Raw genomic sequence first — 23,489 nt, 5'->3', positions numbered from 1 at the left:
GAGAACTGACGCAGAAACTCTTCTCTAGGAAATGACAAGTGCCTGCTTGGAGTAAACAAGTTAGAATCACAGACTTGGGGGGGGGTCTACCAGCTAGCAAGGACTGTTGCTATCAGCTTCAATCCTGCAGGATTGGGATAAAGCACAACAGAGAGTGCATCATTTGACCTCAGAACCACAATTCTCCCAGCCTGGCTTTCTCACAACAATGAAACTGCCAGATTACAAAGGTTTTCTTTCTGTGGTAGTGCTATGCTAGCAGTAGCATAGCAGCAGCGGTTAAGCAAAGCTCTTAACTGTTTTATAACTTCTGTTAATGTACATATGTATTGATTTGATTTAATGCCACCCAGACCTATATATTTTTGTAATGTTTGTTTTAGTCAAGTTATTGGACAGCCACACTGCTAAGTTGATGTTAATTCAGGCTTCACATCAACACACATTCTTGTAACTATTCTCTTTTCTAACCTAACACATTAACTTACACATGTTAACTTCCAGACATGCACACTTTAATAGCAAGCAAACCTCTTGCTTCACACCCTTTGATTTGACTCAGGTAGAACATGCCGTGAGGAGACTTAAGTCCCCCTTAATATTTTATTTTAATGTTCAATATGTTTGTTTATGTATGCAGCTTTCACCAAGGCAAATTCCACATCAGTGTACTTATTTTGGCAATAAAACCTTTTCTGATTCTGATGGATGTATTATAAGGCTTTGATACAATGTTCGACGTGAAGCCCCGTTAATTCCTATGAGAGTTGCTCAGTGGCATATACGGCAAAAAAGTTTCTAAGCTTCCGGGTTTACTTTTGCGAAATGCGACCCGCTGACTTATGCGCAGCAGTGTTTTTCCCGCTGGCCCCGACCGCAAGTTCCTGCTGGGCCCATAGCGTTTATATTGTAGTGACGTCACTGGTTTTAAAATAGCTTTTCTCGGCTTGAGGGATGTTTTTCAAATATAAGTCTAAACAAAGAAGGCCTTAACAAAGAAGAGGCCATCTTCGATTCCCTAATCTGGTCACAGCTCTCCCATTTCATCTTTGTCTCTACAACTTGCACACACAAGCATCCTTTTGCTCCTTTTAGCTTCAATCTTTTAGTTGAGTCAGATATTGTGTATTTTACTTGTGCTTTATTCATTCTGTGAATAAATGCTTTTGAATATACATGCTGTCTATGTAAATTTGTACAAAATTTGCTAGTTATATGCACTTTTACTAGTTATGGGTATGTTCGTTTTTGGTGTAGTTATTCCTTTATTAATTCCAAAATTGATGGTTCAGTATATTTTATAAGACTTAGGTCACTTCATTTGCTATCTTTTCTTGATCTTTTCAAGTTGTGCCCCCAAAGAGGTGACTTAATTTACATTAAAGCGCTTTGAGCTGCACTCTGTGTATGAAAGGCGCTATACAAATAAAGCTATGTTATGTTATGTTAAATCACGTTTAATTATGGTAGTTCCTAATTATTTTGAATTACTGTTTAAAGCCATTTTGGTCGCACTTTCTTTTCCCGTACATTAAAAAGATGTAATAAGCCGTACTTTGTATCAAATTAGACCATATCTAGAAATGTTTTTAATTAGACAGAAAACAAACAGTTATGCCCTAATTAAAGGCCAAACGCCTAAATGATCCTGTATTTACTACATAAATAAGATAATAAGCCTTACCTTCTAGGAAATTTGAGCTCAATGGATTTTTTTGCCTCCGTCACCTTCCAGGCAGCTAACCCAAACCTTAACCCTAAACATAACCATTATGCCACGCTGCCTGGAAGGTGACTTTGGGGGCAAAAAACACAAAACACCAAAACTTGACCAAAAACAATAAGTTATTTGGTCACACAGACGCTAATAAGAAACCATACACCTAAATTATGCTGTAACTAGAAACGCATATATTGCCGTATTAAACTCAAAATATACTACATCTAGACAATATATTATACCAAATTACACTATTTGGAAACCAAATACCGGTGCTTATTAGAAGAAACGTTGTTGCGAGGAGTGAGGAATAGTGGACCCAAACGCAGGCAGGCAGGAGAAAGTTGGCATAGAGGATTTATTGCAACCAAAAAACACAGCACAGAGGCTGGAAAAACCACAGGAAAAGAGTCTTGCGGAAAAACTCACAAAAGAACGCAGGGAAGGACATGAACACACACAGGGTGGCAGGGCACGGGCACAAACAGACACAAAACAATCTGAGAAGAGGAAAAGGGAACACAGAGGTTAAATACACGATGTAATGAACAAATGAGGGACAGGTGATACAACAGGTGAAACACATCAGGGCGGGGCAAGGTAATCAACAAAGGCGGGAAACAGAGTAAAACTAGACATGACAAGACAGAAAACAGACTATCAAAATAAAACAGGAAACAGGGACAACAGACAGACAACATGACATCAACTAAACACAGAAACTTGACACAACACAGGGATTAACCAAAACATACACAATACAGAATAACCAACAAAAACCGGGAACATACAGAAAACAACAAACAGGAATGGAACACAATACAAAACAAAACACCAAAACCATGACAGTACCCCCTCTTCAAGGGACGAATTCCAGACGTCCCAAACAAACAAAAAACAACCCAGGGAGGGCAGAACAAAAACTCCAAAAACCCAAAAAACAAAAACAAGTCCAAACTAGAACTGCAAGCAGTTATGACGGGGCCCAAGCCACCCACGCCAGTCACCCCCGACGTCCCGGGGAGCAAGCGAAAGTGGAACCTGAGGCCGGACGGCGGGGAGGCAAACGTCGGTAAACATCCAGAGGCGCGAGCCGTGATGTCTGCGGTATGTCGCCGTTGCAAACGTAGCGGTCAACAGTTCACCTCCACGCATAATACAGACCACCTTCAAGAATTCTCTACAACAAACAAACTTCTTAACCCCCCTGACCACAGGAGACAGCAGAGAGAAATGAGAGAGTGACTGAGAGGGTGGAGGGGGGAGGCAGGTGTGGTGGTTGAAGGAGCGGGGGAGGTGGTCACTATGTTGCAAACGGCATCATAGACGCCGATTCATGTTTTCCTCCGTGGGTGCTTCGTGGGAAATTAAGAATCATTGACACCAACATAACCAATCACACTATGACAGACTCTCCACTTAGCAACAACTGCAATGTTTAATTGCACGGTATCGGCTCCTATGAATGGTGTTGATTTTGAAATTAAAAAGTGAGAGAAAAGAGTTGCATTTGTCCATTGTGAAGGTTTAGCAACTTTGTCAAGTGGGTTAAGAAGTTTGTTTATTGTAAAAAACCAGGGGAGTGCACAAAAGTAAAACGGTAGGAGGCAAACATCAGTAATTATTGAGAAGTGTGAGCTGCAAGGTCTGTGGTACATTTCCATTGCAAATACCCCATTAACATTGAGTAAAAGTGCCAAAGCTGGTCTACGTTGATTATAGCGCCCCCTAATGGCTGATCTTCGCCAAATTTGGTACAGAGCCTCGGAGCGGCATGCCGAACTAGCATCACAACTTTCGTGTTGATAGCATTTACTGTGGCAGAGGTATTGCAATTGCAAATTCCCCATTCAAATGCATTGAGTTATTGGCCAAAACAAATAAACGTTGCTTATAGCGCCCCCTAAAGGCCGATCTTTGCCAAATGTGGTACATTGCATCGTAGTGGGATGTTGAACAATGATCTCAAAATATTTGCTGATAACATTTAATTTGGTCGAGATATGATATGATTCATGTGTGGTAGCTAGCTAGGAAAATTTGTTTGGTCGTCAAATGCGCAAACTTTGGGTAACTTTTGGTCAGGTCCATCTGGAGATGCTACCTACCAGGTTTCGTGCTGATCCATTGCACTGCCTAGGACGAGTTCGAAAAAGTTGGGTATTGCGCGATATTGCGAAAAAAAATGTAAGCGGAAATGGCCGTGGCCTATATCATGTCATTCAGCTTGATTCAAGGAACACGTGGATGTATGGTTTTCTAATGTGCAATGTGTAATGTGGGAGTTAAAGGCAAAGTTTCTGGCCGAATCACAACGGGAAATTGTTGTTAGAAGTGTGGAAATGTTTTTTATTTCCACACTTCTAACGCTGCTCGCTTCTCTCCTGAGGGTCCTAGCAACTTGATGTGGGCGTCACTCTATTCTCTGACTTCTAAGGTTTCCATGGATACCTGGTATAAGCCAATCGGTGCAGGTTTGGCTGTGATACACCAATAAGAAAGCTGAAGTCTCCTCTGACGCGTTTTGGCCCATGTGTACTCGAGCGACATTTGCTTGGACCAGTTAGATTTAAATGCTATAAAACCCGTCTACATTTTTAGCCAATGAGCAGACAAGTCGATAGATACCAAATGTGTCAGTGAAATTTTAACCTGTAATGGCTGGAGCTGTGTCAAAGCAAAAACAGGGCCTCCTATAAGCATATCACACCCTGTGCAGTTTATTTTGACTTATTTCTATATATTTATGTATATAGTTATTTCAAGTATGTGTATGATTGATGCGGATGTGTTTGTGTATTTGAGAAGTGTTTTATTTTGTACTTTTTTCTTTGCACTTTTCAAATGGAAATCAGAAAAACGCACAGACATATGTAGAAAAAAATTCATATAAAATCAATTTTTGAGTCTTTTGGCTTCTGGATTTTTTCTGTAGTAAGCTGAGACATGTGGCTCAACCTAGTTTAAAAAAAAAACATAACTCTTCCGCGATCTTATGGGAAAAAACTACACTACCCACAATTAACAATACATTGCCATGTCCTTACTGTGAGACGCCTAAGACAGTGCTACAGGGAGACAGGAAGCACAGCTGGTCATCCTCGCAGTGGCAGACCACGTGTAACAACACCTGCATAGGATCGGTACATCCGAATATCACACCTGGGCCCCGTTTCAGAAAGCAGGTTTAGTGAAAACTCTGAGTTTGTTAACCCTGAGATGAGGGAAACTCTGGGTTTTCGGTTTCAGAAAGAGAGGTAACTTCACCTCAGAGTCAGTTACTATGGTAACTTCACCTCAGAGTCAGTTACTATGGTAACTTCACCTCAGAGTCAGTTACTATGGTAACTGAGCCTGTGAACCTAACTTGGTCGGGAGCAGGTTTTCTTCAAGAAACCTCGAGTTTCTCTCAGTCTCCTCCCTCTGACACAACAGTCTCTCATTTCCTCATTCATTCAGTCAGTCTGTATCAGGCGCATTTTAGACCAGTTTGTTATCGGCATTAAAAAACATCAGGTTATCATATTTATCAGGTTCTCTTAGCAATCCAGTCCAAAGGCTCAGGATGCTGCAAATGTTGGTAAAATATGAAAATGGCTGGTGGATTTAAGACACAAAATAATAATTTATTGAATGAATCAAATATGAACGTATCTGTCATTGTCATTGGCTTGTTGATCTTTACATTGTTAGATAATTTCCTATCCTGGCCTGGGACACACATTCATACGGTTTAATAAAGTACTTATTGGACTTTAACTTGTTATTTTCATTAAGTGCAATGATGAGTGTAGCTGTCCTCAATTTAGGTCATCCTGCAGGTCTCATCTGCGTTTTTTCCTGAATCCACCGTGTACGTTTGTGTGTGATTGTGTGTGTGTCTGTGTGTGTGTGTGTCTGTGCGTGTGTTTGTGTGTGATTGTGTGTGTGTGTGTGTGTGTGTGTGATTGTGTGTGTGTGTGTGTGTGTGTGTGTGTGTGTGTGTGTGTGTGTGTGTGTGTCAGTCGCGGGGGAAACGGAGCAGCCCCGCCTGCTGCAGAGAGCCGACAGATTGAAACAGCAGCCGCTGACTTCCGAGTGAAAAAAGGTTACAGCGTACATTGATGTTAAAATGTATACAGGTTGGCAGGATGGTCTGAAATGTTTTGCACGGTCTTTCGCTGTATATTTACAATTGCAAATTCCCCATTCAAAAGCATTGAGTTATTGGCCAAAACAAATAAACGTTGCTTATAGCGCCCCCTAAAGGCCAATCTTCGCCAAATTTGGTACAGAGCATCGTAGTGGGATGTTGAACAAAGATCTCAAGTTATTTGCTGATAACATTTAATTCGGCCGAGATATGATATGATACGTGTATGGTAGCTAGCTAGGAAAATTAGTTTGGTCGTCAAATGCGCATACTTTAACGTAGCAAAATTCCTTGGGTAACTTTTGGTCACGTCCATCTGGAGATGCTACGCACCAGGTTTCGTGCTGATCCGTCACACGGCCTAGGACGAGTTCGAAAAAGTTGGTTTTGCACTTATTGTGAAAAAACCTTTGAGCGGAAATGGGCGTGGCCTATATCATGTGATTCAGCTTGATTCAAGGAAGACGTGGATGCAAGATAAATTTTAATGTGCGATGTGTATTGTGGGAGTTAAAGGTAAAATAACATTATAGCGCCACCTAGTGGTAATTTTTGGTAGGTGTGGTCCATGACCCATTGTCTATCTACCCTGTAAATTTAAAGTTGTTCACGTTAGTGTAAGTAGTAAATGTAGACGTGGGTCTCATAGGCCACGCCCACTTTGACCCCTCAGTACCCCACTCTAGGGTTGGCCTCAGGAGTGGACCTAGATGGTACCCATCACATTTTGTAAAAATCAGATTAGCGGTTCATGATATAAACTTTTTGTACTTGTAGCGCCCCCTAGTGGCCAATTTTTGTAAAACGGGTGAGTGACCTTCAGAGGGTCATGTTAAACAAGAATCTAAAGTTTGGCGTTGATGGCATTTATTTTGGCTGAGACATGGCAAAGTTGGTGTTTTCATAGTTAGCTACACAAATTTGTTTGTGCGTAATATGCGCAATTTTTATCCTATCAAAATTCTTTTTATTAACTTTTTGTCCGGCCCATCTGGAGATGCTACATGCCAAATTTCGTGCCGATCGGTCGCACGGTCTAGGAGGAGTTCGAAAAAGTAGGTTTTTGATAAATCACGATTTTTCACACATAAAAGTTTAGGCGGAAATGGGCGTGGCCTATACGACGTGACTCAGTTGGATCCAGGGAACGCGGGGATGTATGGTTTTTGAATGTAAGGTGTACGGTGTGGGAGTTATAGGGCCAAACGCGTTTTTTCTGCTATAGCGCCACCTAGTGGTGGAAGTGGGTCTATTTTTGCGCCTGAGGTCCTTGCGGAGTTTGGGACCATTCCTGAAAACGCCAACCCCCCACCATGTATGGTTTAGGCTGTAGTCAGAGTTTTAGGCGGGGAAGAATAATGGAAAACTAGAACTGCAAGCAGTTATGACGGGCCCAAGCCACCCACGCCAGTCGCCCCCGATGCCCCGGGGAGCGTGCGAAAGCGGAACCCGAAGCACAGCGGCGGGGAGGCAAACGTTGATAAATATCGAGAGGCACGAGCCGCGATGTCTGCGGTACGTCGCCGTTGCAAACGTAGCGGTCAACAGTTCACCTCCACGCATATACAGACCACCTTTAAGAATTCTCTAAAACACACAAACTTCTTAATGCCCCTGACCGCAGGAGAGAGCAGAGAGAAATGAGAGAGTGACCGAGAGGGTGGAGGGTGGAGGCAGGTGTGATGGTTGAAGGAGCAGGGGAGGTGGTCACGTTGTTGCAAATGGCGTCATAGACGCCGATTTATGTTTTCCTCCGTGGGTGCTTCGTGGGAAATTAAGAATCAATAACACCAACATAACCAATCACACTATGACAGACTCTCCACTTAGCACCAACTGCAATGTTTAATTGCACGGTATCGGCTCCTATGAATGGTGTTGATTTTGGATTGAAAAAGTGAGAGAAATGAGTTGCATTTGTCCACTGTGAAGGTGATCTTCGCCAAATTTGGTACAGAGCCTCAGAGCGGCATGCCGAACGAGCATCACAACTTTTGTGTTGATTGCATTTACTGTGGCAGAGATATTGCAATTGCAAATTCCCCATTCAAATGCATTGAGTTATTGGCCAAAACAAATAAACGTTGCTTATAGCGCCCCCTAAAAGCCGATCTTTGCCAAATTTAGTACAGAGCATCGTAGTGGGATGTTGAACAAAGATCTCAAGTTATTTGCTGATAACATTTAATTTGGTGGAGATATGATATGATACGTGTGTGGTAGCTAGCTCGAAAAATTCGTTTGGTCGTCAAATGCGCAAACTTTAACGTAGCAAAATTCCTTGGGTAACTATTGGTCAGGTCCATCTGGAGATGCTACATACCAGGTTTTTTGATTCAGTTGGATCCAGGGAACGCGTGGATGTATGGTTTTTGAATGTACGATGTACGGTGTGGGAGTTATAGAGCCAAACGCGTTTTTTCTGCTATAGCGCCACCTAGTGGTGGAAGTGGGTCAATTTTTTGTTCAACACTTTGCGGTGTTTGGGACCATTGCTGAAAATGCCAACCCCCCACCATGTACGGTTTACGCTGTAGTCGGAGTTTTAGGCAGAGAAGAAAAATAAAAATAATGTATGATGATTAATCAGTAGAAAAGGGTTCTACAGCCCTGCTGTATGAACGGCATAGCTTTGCTATTGCCCGTTCTTACAGACTCGGGCTTGGACCCCTAAAAAGGCCCAAGAAGGGCAAAGGAGCACAGAGAGTCACTGGGGCACAGGGAGCAGAGAGTCACTGGGGCACAGGGAACAGAGAGTCACTGGGGCACAGGGAACAGAGAGTCACTGGAGCACAAGGAACAGCGCCCTGGGGCCCGGGGAACAGAGAGTCACTGGGGCACTGGGAGGAAACAGGGCCGGAGAGGCCCGGGGAAAACAGAGGGCCGAAGGGACCACTCGGGGAAGCAGAGTGGGGCCACTCGGGGAAACAGAGTGGGGCCACTCAGGGGAAACAGAGTGGGGCCACAGAGCGGGGCCACTCGGGGGAAACAGAGCGGGGCCACTCGGGGGAAACAGAGCGGGGCCACTCAGGGAACAGAGAGTGGGACCACTCGGGATGAGGAACTAGCTCAGGGAACAGAGAGGGGCCACTCGGGACAGGGAACAGAGAGAGGCCCCGGGACAGGGAACAGGGAGACCTCGGCAACAGGGGACAGAGAGGCCTCGGCAACAGGGGACTGAGAGCAGCAACGAAGGCAGAAGCCTTCAGGTGGCCTGCGACGAAGGCAGAAACCTTCTGGCCACCGGCGACGAAGGCAGAATCTCTCAGGTGGCCGTACTGGACGTCGAGGGCAGTGTCCCTCCGGGGGCCGAGCAGGTCGGCCAAGGCGGAGCCCCTTGGGAGGCTGCGCAGGTGAAGGGGCAGCTGGGCTGGGACCAGGCGACGGGTCAGCTGGGCTGGGGCCTGGCGACGGGTCAGCTGGGCTGGAGTCAGGCGGCGGGTCAGCTGGGCTGGAGTCTGGCGACGGGTCAGCTGGGCTGGAGTCAGGCGACGGGTCAGCTGGGCTGGAGTCTGGTGACGGGTCAGCTGGGCTGGAGTCAGGCGACGGGTCAGCAGGGCTGGAGTCAGGCGGCGGGTCAGACCGCCGACAGTACCCGAGGGGCAGGAGTCGGCCTGACCGCCGACAGGACACGAGGGGCAGGAGTCGGCCTGACCGCCGACAGGACACGAGGGGCAGGAGTCGGCCTGGCCGCCGACAGGACACGAGGGGCAGGAGTCGGCCTGACCGCCGACAGGACACGAGGGGCAGGAGTCGGCCTGACCGCCGACAGGATACGAGCGGCAGGAGTCGGCCTGACCAACACAGGCAAAGTCTTTGGGGTGGTCTCAAGGGCGGTCTCAGGGGCACCGGAGACCTGCAAAGTCTCAAGGGCGGTCCAAGGGGCCGTTCCAGGGACGCCGGAGACCGGCAAAGTCTCAGGGGCGGTCTCAGGGGCGGTTATAGCCAGTTCAGGGGGGCTGGACACCAGCCGGGATTCAGGGGGGTGGCTAGCCAGCTGGGGACTAGGGAGGCTGCTAGCCAGCCGGGGATCAGGAAAGCTGCTAGTCAGCTGGGGATCAGGAGAGCTACTAGTCAGCCGGGGATCAGGAAGGCTGCTAGCCAGCCGGGGATCCAGGATCAAGGACAGCCTGTGGACACTAGGGAACTTGGGAACTCTAGGAAACTCTGGGATACTAGGAAGCTCGGGGACACTAGGGACACTGGAGAGCTCGGGGACACTAGGGACACTAGAGAGCTCGGGGACGCTAGAGAGCTCGGGGACGCTAGGGAGGCTACCAGCTAGCTGGGAATCAGGGGGGCTGCTAGCTAGGCTGGATTCGGGGAGGTTGCTAGCTAGCTGGGGCTCTGAGAGGCTGCTAACCAGCCTAGATTCAGGAGGGCTGCTAGCTAGCCTGGGATCTGAGAGGGTGCTAGCTAGCCTGGACTCAGGGAGGTTGCTAGCTAGCCTGGGCTCAGGAAGGCTGCTAGATAGCTTTAATTCAGGAGGGCTGCTAGCTAGCTGGGGCTCAAGGGGGCTGCTAGCCAGCCGGGGCTCAGGAAGGCTACTAGCTAGCCCGGATTCTAGGGGGCGGCTAGCTAGCTGGGAATCAGGAAGGTTGCTAGCTAGCCGGGGCTAGCGGGGAATCTGAGAGGCTGCTAGCCAGCCGGGGCTCAAGAAAGTTGCTAGCTAGCCAGGGCTCAGGGAGGTTGCTAGCTAGCCGGGGCTCAGAGAGGTTGCTAGCTAGCCAGGGCTCAGAGAGGTTGCTAGCCAGCCAGGGCTCAGAGAGGTTGCTAGCCAGCCCGGAGTCAGGAGAGCTGCACGCCAGCCCGGAGTCAGGAGAACTGCATGCCAGCACGGCACGGGCACAAACAGACACAAAACAATCTGACAAGAGGAAAAGGGAACACAGAGGTTAATTACACGAGGTAATGAACAAATGAGGGACAGGTGATACAACAGGTGAAACACATCAGGCCGGGGCAGGGTAATCAACAAAGGCGGGAAACACAGAGTAAAACTAGACATGACAAGACAGAAAACAGACTATCAAAATAAAACAAGGACAACAGACAGAAAACATGACATCAACTAAACACAGAAACTTGACACAACACAGGGATTAACCAAAACATACACAATACAGAATAACCAACAAAAACCGGGAACATACAGAAAACAACAAGGAAGCAACAGAAATAAACAAACAGGTAACAGGAATGGAACACAAAACAAAACACCAAAACCATGACAAACGTACTGGTAATGTCAAACCATATGTGTATGTGTATATATATATATTGAAAGATTGGCGTGACTTGTGGTGTGGAGTAATCAATCAATGTTTACCATGACCTCTTCTCTTTTCTTGAGAGATAGGGTATAGTGGACCCTGATAATGAAATGCATCTTTGGGCACTGCACTATGCATATTTACCAAAGATCAACAGGACTTGAATTCCTTCACAAACCAGTGGAACCCCCATGGTCTAAGGACAGAGAGGCACCAGTCCCCCTTGCAAATCTTTGTTAGGGGTTGCCTAGCACAGTAGAGACAGACAGCACTGCAGGAGCAATGGGTGGTGGCCGTGCTGCTCCAACAAGAGAGGCTGAAGCTGCAGGGACTGGGGACGCGGCTGCTGCAGGAGAGCCCCCTGATATCAACTAGCCTGAACGAGTGCAAGTGCCTCAGACACGCTTTACTCTGGCCACTGTGATGACTCAACAAGTTGAAGAGCAGTTTGACCCTCTTGGAGGCCGCAGAGTGAACCTTGGGATTGAAATCCTCAGAGATGTCCTAACTTACCTGGAGTCCCTAAATATACACTGTGGGTCATTTTTGCTTGCAACTGACTGTTTGTGCCAGCGAAGTTCATTTTTTCTCTTTCTTAAATTTAGTTTGGTGTATTTTTTGTTTGTTTTCTGCAACCAGTCTTATTTGTCAATGTGATTTTTGGCCCCCTTTTTATAGCCTAAGTATAGATGTATTGAAAATATTTATTCAAAAACATTTAACAAACATTGAAACATGTTTGTTAAATGTTTTTGAATAAATATTTTGAGTCCATTTTTTATTTGCATTTCTTTTTAGTATCTACTTAGGAAATGCAATTGCTAAAACAAAATACTACACATTAAGTCAGCATTGAGATGTGTTGTGGTTTTGTTTTTTTGTTTCCAGGGGTCCGTTTCAGGAAGGAGGTTTAACAAACTCTAACCCTGATCTCCGAGTTGATTTACGCTGAGATGGGAAACTCTTGAGTTTTCGGTTCCAGAACAGCTGATATGAGTTGGTTCAATCAACTCAGAGTATGTTCACGCGCGTGCACCACCACAATAAAAAGGCAGGATGAATGGAGCCATGATTCTACGATTCACCATGGTAACAACCACAAACAAACTGGTCGGCAGAAATACTCATGCGCACATACAGCGAGTTTGAACATGTATTTCGTTAAAAAAGCAAGACAGCGGCTGCTGCTGCAACAGAGAGAGAATTGGTGTGGGAGAAATTGCTGCTCGAGTCAATGCGTAAGCATTAACAGTGTATTAATTTCATATTTAATCACAGTTAACTTATAATATTACTGGTGAAAACTGGAATTGTATTACACCTATTCATTTGGGTGCAATCCTGCGGGCGAAAAAGTAAACTACTATATCCCATTCTGAGGCTGCAGCACCATGGTCATTAACAGAACTATAATTTATAATAATGTATTTCTTTTTCATTGCTCTCACTGGTTTGTGTCCAGGGAACACTACAAAAAACGTTTAAAAAACGTTTCATAGCGAGTCACACTTTTCTGACGGCTACAGTGGCTTTACTATTACAATAGCCTATGATCCGCATCACCAATAAAGAGGTGCCGTTTGCAAAAAACATAATGCGACACAAAGAATCTGCTGGGATGTTAAAGCATGTCCACAATGGTGGATGTTAGTGATATGAGGACGGATAAAGTATCTACATAGGCCTATCTAATGGACAGTGAAAAAAAATACCTCTCAAATCGGTTATGTGGAAATGAAAATACATTTAGTCGGGACTCAATATCATCTCCCGACGTAAACTCTCTGTGAATTAATACAGCTTTTTCAACGACGGGATCGTCTACAAAAGGACATGACATGTTTGAGAAAAAAACTAAAATAAAAAAATAATCTGCCTAACATAAACCAATAATTCTTTTTATTCATGCAGATAACAAACTGCATTAAAATGCGCCTGATACAGACTGAATGAATGAATGAGGAAATGAGAGAGAAGAAACCTCGAGTTTCTGAGGGAGGAGACTGAAAGAAACTTGAGGTTTCTTGAGGAAAACCTGCTCCCGACCAGGTTAGGTTCACAGACTCAGTTACCATAGTAACTGACTCTGCGGTTAAGTTACCTCTCTTTCTGAAACGGAAAACCCAGAGTTTCCCTCATCTCAGGGTTAACAAACTCAGAGTTTTCACTAAACCTGCTTTCTGAAACGGACCCCTGTTCTCTAGTTATTTTGTGTGTTTCTGTTGGGCCTGCCTCTGTGTCTCCTGTGTTTTCCCCTCCTCCTGCCTGTTACTGCCAGCTGACTACGCACACCTGTTCATCATTCCGACATCACCGCTCTCCTGCCACACACACACCTGCCTGTCATCTACAATCAAGCTCAGTATTTCAACCCCGGCTCCACTCACCATCTTCGCTGGATCGTTGTCTCCGCCATAGTAGTGACACTCGCTACAAGCGCTCTCTTCAAATAGTTGTATACTTACCTGTTGTTATCCTGTGCCGGTCCTTACCTCTCTTGTGTTTCTCCCCGCAGTCATCAGCTCCACACTGCACTCCAAGATGTCAAGTCAAGATGGATGGGGCATTTGGAAGTATTTTATTCTGCAATGGGACACAACCATTCAGTTCAGGAAGATAAATAGATGGCTTGCTTCCACCACATCATGAAAATCATACTTTGCTGTAGGTTACTTTGTTGGATTCAAAAACTTAAAATTGCAGGCTTTTGTTTGTGCTCATGTTGAAATCTTAAATTTCAATGGAAATAAAATAGATTAAAATGCCTGTGTACCTTTTACAATAATGCCACAACAACAATGTCTAAAAGTTAAACAAAAGCTTAAACGGATTCTTTAGAATAGAAAAAAATCGGATAAACCCATGCTTTACATGGCCATAGTTTATTAGAGGGAATAATTTATATATTGTCCTCTGCTGCCACCCTCAGGAATTTTAGAGCAACAGTAGGCAAACTGCTTTAGCTCAGTCAACATGAACAAATACATGTTTTTTAAATGATAAAACTATACTCCACATATTTTAATATACAGCCATATGTATAAATAATAAATAAATAGTATAATAACACCCAAGTGCATACTGGGGATTTTCTTTTGGCTTCTCAAACAAACAGCAAAGGAGATCAGTGCCTCAGGAATTTTAGAGAAACAGTAGGCAAACTGGTTTAGCTCAGTCAACAAGAACAAATGAATGCTTTATAAATGCTATAACTATACTCTAGTTCACATATTTGAACATATAATGATATGTAGAAATAATAATAAATAAAAACTAAAATAACACCCAATGTGAATACTATTGTCTTTAGGCTTCTCAAACAAGCTGCAAAGGAGATCAGTGCTTGATTAGTGCTTCCTGCCCTTCTTCTTAAAGCAACACTATGTAACTTTTCCTCTTCGGTCCCCCTACAGGTTGTCTCATCGGAACTACAGCTCGCACATCTGTACCGAAGAGGGAAAAGTTACATAGTGTTGCTTTAACTTATTAGGTGATTACAGTTCAAATGTATTGGCTGTGAAAACCAAAGGGAGGAGTTGATTATCAAAACGCCACCAGGGGTCTAATAAACACCTGAAACATGCTTGGTGACGTTTATTAGGCGCCTGGTGGCGCTAAGAACGGCGTTCAAAACGCCATGAGAATTGTGACGTATTATGACCCTTTTGGCTTTCCATAAAGAATGGCTTTCACAATTCTAACATACGCCAACGCCACGTCGCTGTCGGAAAATGTTTCTAACATGCACTCGCTGCTTAGTCATCGCTGGTCTCTCGTCGGCAATCCCTATTAAATCAATTCAAAAATCCACACTGTTTGGCGGCGGCGGGGAGGGTAGCCTGCTCCTTCTCTTGGGTATTCTTTGAATGACACAATCCACTCGCCATATTATTTCGAGAGTTTCAAACATGTAGGCCAGTTGGCCCAACATCTGTCTGAGAGAATGTTCTAGAAGCAAGCAGCCAACTGACTGCTGGTTCTTTCATTCTTCTTTCAGGAGAAGCATCTTTTAAATCTGTCCCCCTGGAGTCTGTCTGCTCTCTCTGGATCAAACACCATGACAGCACACAGCAGCACTGCTGCAGCTTTGATTCAAACATTTAGTCCTTCCCTTCATCTCAGAGGAACAGATTACACTCTCACAACTCCATTACATCCACATTCTTCACATTGATCCATTAGAGGCTAAATAAATCACATCAAAGTCCAGAAAATAATTCTAAAAAAAATTCAGATTTACTGTCTTTATGCAAAAGAAATTAAATAAAAGGATTACGTTTTTTAAAATAATTAATATATGTATATATAATAAAAATGATTAATATAAAGGGATATAGTATTACCAAATAAATACATAACATTATTACATACTTTAAAAAGTGGGGTGAGTGTGTAAGATAAAAACATAGAAATGAAACTAATAAAAGCTGTAAACATGTTTTAATGTGTGGATATGTTTTGTGGCGCTCTGCTTGTAGTTACTGCTGATGTCCACCAGAGGGCGTCATGACATCACTCCCTAGCACAGATGAAAACAAACTGGGGACTTCGGGTTAGTTGGATTGTTCTTTTTTTGGTATTTCTCTCTAAAATAACAAATGACAACATAACCAATAATCGGTAACATTATAAATCAATATGTCATTGTTAATAACAGAATCATTACATAGAAAAATAAATAAAAAGATGTACATGAAAACTAGGGCTGTCAAATGATTACATTTTTTTAATCGTGATTAATCGCTGAATTTCTATAGTTAATCGCGATTAATCGCATATTTTATCACATGATTAAAATTCTATTTTGCATTTCAGAACAGTTTTTAAGTACATATTAACAATCGAAACCAATTCTTACCAGTGTATCTTGATTGGGAATCAAATGAATGCAAAGAAAGTTACTTTATGAACTTGATTTTAAGATTTGTAATTATTTATTTACTGTTAACAAAAGAAAAATGTGTGAATCTGTCATTATTGCACAATTCTTCCAAGTACCTAACTATAAAACTAAAAATCCCTATCCTTACTAGAGTCAATATAGTGTTAGTAACTCCTAAATAATTTTGATTACTCACTGACGTCCAGTGATCACCGGTTAATGAGACAGCGTTTGCAGCACCTTGCAGCTGTTCCAGTGTGGCTGCTTTCTCCGTGTGGTACAGGCTGTGTATGGTGAAACTACTGTCCCCCTCGACGGCAATGAGACAGGTCAGAACATGCCAACCATAGTACGTCTTTAACACCTGAGTCCTCTACAATGCTGACAGGTCTGCAGTTAGTTGCCACCCGTTTTGCAAGAGCTGTAGTAATTTTTTGGGATTTGGTTTCATCCACAGGTCGGCAAGTAGCACTCTCCAAAATAGTGCTTTGCCTGAGTGGGTAACATGCTAGCGGGTAGCATTACGTTAACTGTACTACTATGCTTAGCTCCGTAGCTGGTAGCTCAATCCAGGAGTTTTGGAAAATAAAAAGCTCCATTCAGAGTTATTGCTGCTGTGTTTCTCCATCATGCCTGCAGCCTGCAGCAGCAGGATGTGTTAGGAGGAAGTGTGGCAGCTTGATGATAAGTAACGGTGCTGCAAAGGGTCAAAATAGTAGCCTGTTAGGCACGACGCAAAGCTGAGTGAAGTGTAAAATAAATTAATAAATGCCGGCATGCGATTAAAAAAAATTAATCGCATCGCATCGGCCCTTAATCGCATCGCGATTAACGCGTTAACGCTGACAGCCCTAATGAAAACATAAATTTACAATTAGTCAGAGGTTTCAGGGGGAAAAAAAGCTGTTGTTGTTAAAAATGTTTTGTTATAACAATCTAAGTAGAGATTTAAATTAAATGAGAAAAGGTACAAAATTAGGAGATGAATTAGAAAATGTCTGCTTGTGAATATAAAATTTGGCATACAGAATAACGAAATGAATGAGATACTCAAGAGCACCATTTCCTGAATTATCGTAGAAACAGATGATATTTTTAAGGTTAAAGGTGTAGACAAAGTTGGTGGGTTCAAAAAAGTAAGACTCCAAATCTGTCCAAAATCTTTTGGATATTTCACAATAAAAAAGGTTAAATATTGTTTCAATATTCTGTTTACAAAATGTACAGGAAGCGTCAATGTCGGCAAATTTAGCAACAAGGTGATTAGTAGGGTATATGGCATGTCAAATGTTGAGGTGTACTTCCTTAGCTTTGTTAGAAACACAGTACTTATACGGTAGTACTTATTCTCCAATTTATGTTCTATTCAGTTATAATCATAGCGCCCCCTACTGGCAACAGGAAGTTACAGTCTGTGCACTTTAATGTCCTCTACCTAATGAGTTGACCACATCCTCCTCAAAAGTGTTCAGGAAAGCCTTAAGACCTTGATGATGCTTCATTTAGAACAGTGTGATTTTTTTTGTCGAAGGGCGTCGCCGTGGCGGCACGGCAAACTTTGATGTTTCATCACGACACAAAAAGCTGTTGTAACTTGTAACTGCCCCAAATCTTTCATACATTATGTCAGTCCAGGCCTAGGAATCACATGGGTCTTCATCCTGATTATGGTAAATTGGCTCAATAGCGCCCCCTACAAAATTTCAAAGAAGTAGCCTGCAGTGTGTTTCACCTAGACATATGAGATTTGGTCTGTGTATATATCATGTCCAAACTTGCAAAAAAGCCTCTTGGAGCCATACCCTAAACCCAACAGCATGTCAGCTACATTAATATTAATGTTCAAATTATGGATGATATTGACCATTTGCAGGCTACTTTAACAAACTCCTCCAACAGATTTAACCTAATTGAATTCAAAATTGGTCAGTACAATCTAAAGACTTTGGCAAAGATAACTTGCAAAGCTTTTGTACTTGCGTCCAACGCTATGGCCGTGGCTAGGTGTCAAACTACCATATAACGCCGCAAAACTGTTAAGTGTACACTGTAACTCCAGTGTACATTCTCTTATCCACTCCAAAATTGTTATGCTCACTTAGAGACCAGGCCTGAGGGAATCTATAAGTCAATCATGAGTTATAGTCATAGCACCACCTACTCGCAATAGGAAGTATGCCCTGATGAAAATCCTTCGATTTAGCTGAAATTTACATCATTTAGTTTAGTCTATTTTTAGTAAACATGATACACAGCAATATGACGTATAAATAGTGTTTCTCTAATGCCACATAATGAAGAAAGTAAGTGGTGCACAATTTGAAATACGTAATTTCCAACGCTATGCACTATATGGAGGGATTCATTTGAAATCTTGCGTGCAGCGTCCAACGGTCACGGAAATACAGCGCGAGGGCCCGTTCATTGCTGCTTGCAGCTTTAATTTTGGTATACCTCTCTAAAATAACTAATTACAACATTACCAATAATCAGTAATATTATAAATCATCATGTCGTTGATTGTTAACAGTTAAAATAACTTATAACTGAAGTTTAATTTCCTGTTTATCACTGCTGGTTGTTATAAAGTGTTAATGCTCCTCTGATCTCTGTTGTCAGCGTTTCTGGTTCTACAGGATTCTTTCTGTCTCCTCTTCTGTACTCCTCTTCTTCCTCCCCCTCATCCTCCTCTTCCTCCTGATGAAGCTGAAACAGGTTTGTTCTTTTGCTGTCAGAGACAAAGGTTTCAGTTGACACACACGATAAGATGTCTCGGTGTCCCAGAGGTCTTCCAGGTCAAGCTGCAGTGTGAGAAACCCTCCAATCAGTGCAGTCAAGTACGTAAGTCTTTCACTTTTACATTTTCATATTGTGTTGAGTTCAGGGAGCAGAGTCTGTCTGTTTTCTCTCCACGTTAGTTATCTGCTCAGCCAGCTGCTGTAACTTCACACTGTGCTATTAGTACTTTTACTGCAGTAACATGTCTGAATACTTGCTTTAATCTCAGAAGTAAAGCTTGTACTTGTTATTGTCCTTCATTTATCTGACAGTGTATTACTCTGCAGATTCACAGTTTACACACAAAGTATTAATCAGCAGTAAAACATGATGTAATGTTCCAGATGAAACTATAAAGGAGTTCATATCAGCTCAGGAAGAGGGGGCAGGGATAAAGTTAGGCAACATTTTGGCGAGGAGGAAACTGGCATGTCCATTTTCAAAGGGGTCTGTTGACCTCTGACCTCCATGTATCTGAATGAAAATGTTTCTCTGGGCTGATCCTTCTCTTCATAAACACGCCCTCTTTATGATAATCCCATCCAGTTGTTATCAGGCAGGTGATGTCCTGCAGGCCTGTCTGCTCTGACTGCCTTGTTGGCTGAAAACTTGTTCTGCATCTTTTCAGTGTAGCTCCTCTGATCTCTTTAGTCAGTGTTTCTGGTTGTCCAGGATTCTTTCTGTCCTCTTCCTCCTCCTGACGAAGCTGCCTTTCAGCTAGAAACCGGTTGGTTCTGGCTCTGCTGTTAAATGATGAAACACAGTGCCCCTTTGGCTCCCAGCCCTCAATGTGCTGTCTGTAATGTGGAGTTCTCTGCTGAGGTTTTCTCTGTTAAAGTCCAGAGAACAGCGAGCAGAGAGTCTGTCTGTTTTCTCTCCACGTTAGTTATCTGCTCAGCCAGCTGCTGTAACTGTAACTTCACACTGTGCTATTAGTACTTTTACTGCAGTAACATGTCTCAATACTTTCTTTAGTCACAATAATCATCTTCTACTGATACATATCTGTACCTGCATGGCGGAGGCTAGAGAGAGGGGGGAGTTTGGGTTCTTCATTTTCTGTTGACAGCAAGTTTCACAGCAAACTCAAAGGTGAACAATTCACCACATCCACGTTCATACAGTTTTTTCCTCTTTTCAAATGGACAATAAATCTGTAAACGCATATCACGGAGTGGAACTGAATTATTCAAACGGCGCGTCATAAAAGTGTTGATTGTTCCCTGACTCAGCCTCTCAGCAGCTTACGGAGGTTTCAAAGAATTGGCTCCACTTGTTATTGTCCTCCATTTATCTGACAGCGTGTTACTCTGCTCATTCACAGTTTACACACAAAGTATGAATCAGCAGTAAAACATGATGCAATGTTCCAGAGAATCTGCTCTCTCACTGCTACTTCTACATCAAGTACATTTAGTAACAGAGCAGGACGTTGGACAGAGTATTTTCACCTTGTAGTATTAATAGTTTGGAGTACTTCTTCCACTGTGTCACTGAGTCTGTTTAACGATAAAGTTTGTTCATCACATTTTAAACATGTTGGAACTTGACGTGTGGAAAGTTCCTCGTGTTACATTCATGGGACAAAGAACAAACACACACTGACAACAACCACAGTTACACAGAGAGAAGAAACAAAGCTCTTATTGTGAAATCTGCTTCCTGACAGGTGGAGCTGTGACTCATAATGAAACAACTCACCTGAGTTGTTCTCTCAACTCTTTGGACTGTTTGAAGAAACTGTAAGTTGCTCTTTGATACTTTAACAACAAGTTTGTCTTTCTTCTCTTCAGGGTTTGTTTCTGGCTCTGTAATGTTAAATATATGTTTATGTATGTATGTTTCTACTTCACCGGAATGCCCCAACACTTAAATTCAACTAAAATGTAACAGTGAACACTCAGTGTTCGACCTACAGTCTGTTGAGATGCCTATCCAAATGCAGAAACGAAGAGCAATCACACCATAAAACGTTAAGACACGTGAAGAAAAAAAGATCCGTATTTTGCCGTAATCCAGTGACATGAAAAAAAAGTAATCCACAGCGATCAGTAGATCCACAAAAAGGTAAATGATACGGTGTACCCAGCAAGGCCTATACGAGCGTCACATTCACCAGCCAGCTCCAAACACGTGAACAAGGTGAACTTCGCCGTTTAAACAAAGTCCAAATCTACACAAAACCCGCAATCAATTAGTAAGCTGACATCAAATGTATATACTTGGCATTTAGGAAACCTTTATTGCAAGGTTGGCACGGCAAGGTGTCCAGACATAGTGCAACAGTAATTTTCGTTTTTTGCGTCCTGCTGCTCCCATCGTCAGCCAGGTAATATTTGTTTTACTAAAGCAGTATATGAAATCAGATATATTACCTACCACCATTTAGTTGTTTTGTGTTATTTAAAATATTTATAAAATGTCTGGTCATGCCAAACATAATTATTCCACTCATTTTTTAAACAATGCAATTACCCGTTTCAGCCACCAGGGGAGCAGTGCTCCCTCTGCCCCCCAGCAAACTCATGGGTCAGACCCATCTGGTAGCGGGGGCCGAGACTGAGAGCTACATGGAAAAATATGCACCAAACAAACCACTTTGAAATTTTGCTGTTTCATGAATACAAAAGTTGTGTGACCCCCCCTCCTAGACTAAAAAATGTTGGGTGACCCTCCCCTCAACAAAGAATAAAAAGACATGACCATCCCCTATTTTCCTCCGGTGGTCCATTCCATAAATACCGAACGGTCCCTTATTTCCTGAGAAAGTTTGGACGACTCTTGTGTTGAAGTGTACATGTTGTAGCATGAACTACTGCAGAGGAGGTTTTAAATACTTTGCCAGGTGTCTATACGTCTGTCTGTCACAACCATGAGGCTGCATTCAAGAAACTTTACAGCTGTGTTGAAATCTAAATGAAGGCTGAGTTTGAAGATGGGTATGGTCTGAGCCTTTCTGCTGCTGTCAGAAAACACACCGTCGTCTCCACCAGCGTAAAGTCAGACACAACAGGACTCTACTGTTTCCTCTGGAAGCTTTCAGAATAAAATGTAGTGAACTAAATGCCTCTGTTACTGTTGTAGTGATGTGTGAAGGAGGAGGAGTAGTGTCTCCATGCCCATTATTTTACAGTCTACACAGGACAGAAAGGTGACATTAGTACTGTCTTTACAGCACTAATACAATGTTCTTTACAATGTTCCTGTTCTCCCAGAAAGATAATGAATGACAGAGCAGGATGAGCAGAGATTCATTCAGTGAAGAGCTTCAGACTTTATTTTCTGCTTGATAGCTTCTAGTTTCTCCTGCAGCTTCTGTTTCTGGGGATTAAAAGTGGCCTTCCTCTCTTTCTAACAGGACCCATCAGAAACCAGACTCTGCTGAACCTGAACCTGAACCCAGCTGTGTGTTCATGAAGAGTGTCCGGTCCATGGAGACACCACTACTTTAACAAAGAAGGCGACCTGTAAGGGACATTAGAATGAAGAAAAGTGTGAGGGAGCGAATTGAAATGGTGGAGAGGAGAATTGAAATGGAGGAGAGGAGAATTGAAATGGAGAGGAGAAGATGGAGGTAAGTTGTTCTGAAACCTCCAACAAACTAGAAGTAGTGTTGTCTCATTGGGTGTGTGGTCTTCTTGTAGAGGGTCTCTGTGTTTCCAGCCCACTGTAGCCTGTCGTCCAGGTGAACTCTGGAATATCTATGGCCCTGTTTTCACCTGGTATTAAAATCTGATCTGAGTGATCTCTCAGACCACCCCGGGTCTCTGTTCCCCGCTGGTACCTGGAAAAGGTGGCCACCGATATCTAATAACCTTATTATTAGTTTCATAAAACGTCCCCAAATTCAACAGTATGTTTAATATTACTACACTACACTGTACTATGACTACAGACATTCCTGTTTTTATGTCTGCTTTTGTTATTTATTAGTCTATCATTGGCAGATCTCCACAGCTCTGAGTGAACTAGGGAACTGAGTGGTCAAAGCAGCGGCTGTGAAATGGTTTCATTTAAATTTAGCACAAAAATTAAGGAAATTTGTGTTTAGTAGATTATTTCTCTGTGGTAACAATGCTTTTTGGAAATAAATCTTATACCGTTGGAAAGCCTGTTTAGTTCCCTTTCAAACCAAACAAGTCAATGGCAGAATAAACTGTTTGGCATTGGCAGAGAAGATTTGGCAAATTTTTCATGAGTGCAACCCACATACTCAGCGCTGCTGCTGGAAGGTAAGAATTAAAAACTGATAAACATTACTAATATTTGAAATAAAAACAGTTGTCTGTGTTAAAAGATCTTTTCAATATGCACATTTATCTGTGTTTGTTTCAGGATCCAGCAGCAGAGACCAGAGTCTCCTGAACCTGAACCCAGCTGTTTGTCCTTCAAGAGCGACCGGTCAAACAATTTTTATATTGAATTTAAACAAAGACATCCATCTGACAGAAAGTAAGTTATCAGTACCATATAATGAGATTCATAGATATAGTATTTTAGAAGTATTTCACATAGGCATCATTTCCGTCAGACACTAGATCGTATTAAGTTGTTGTGAGCTGTAAAATCACCTCTTATTATTTGGTATTTAGGCCTTTATTAGTGACAGCTTAGACATGAAAGGGGAGGGGGGGGGGGTGACATGCAGGAAACTATTGCATGTCAGAATTAAACCCACAACCTCTGCTTAAAGAACTGAGCCTC

This window comes from Sander lucioperca, chromosome 24 (genome assembly GCF_008315115.2).
Source record: "Sander lucioperca isolate FBNREF2018 chromosome 24, SLUC_FBN_1.2, whole genome shotgun sequence".
Classification (NCBI taxonomy): Eukaryota; Metazoa; Chordata; class Actinopteri; order Perciformes; family Percidae; genus Sander; species Sander lucioperca.
This window is presented reverse-complemented; position numbering follows the sequence as displayed.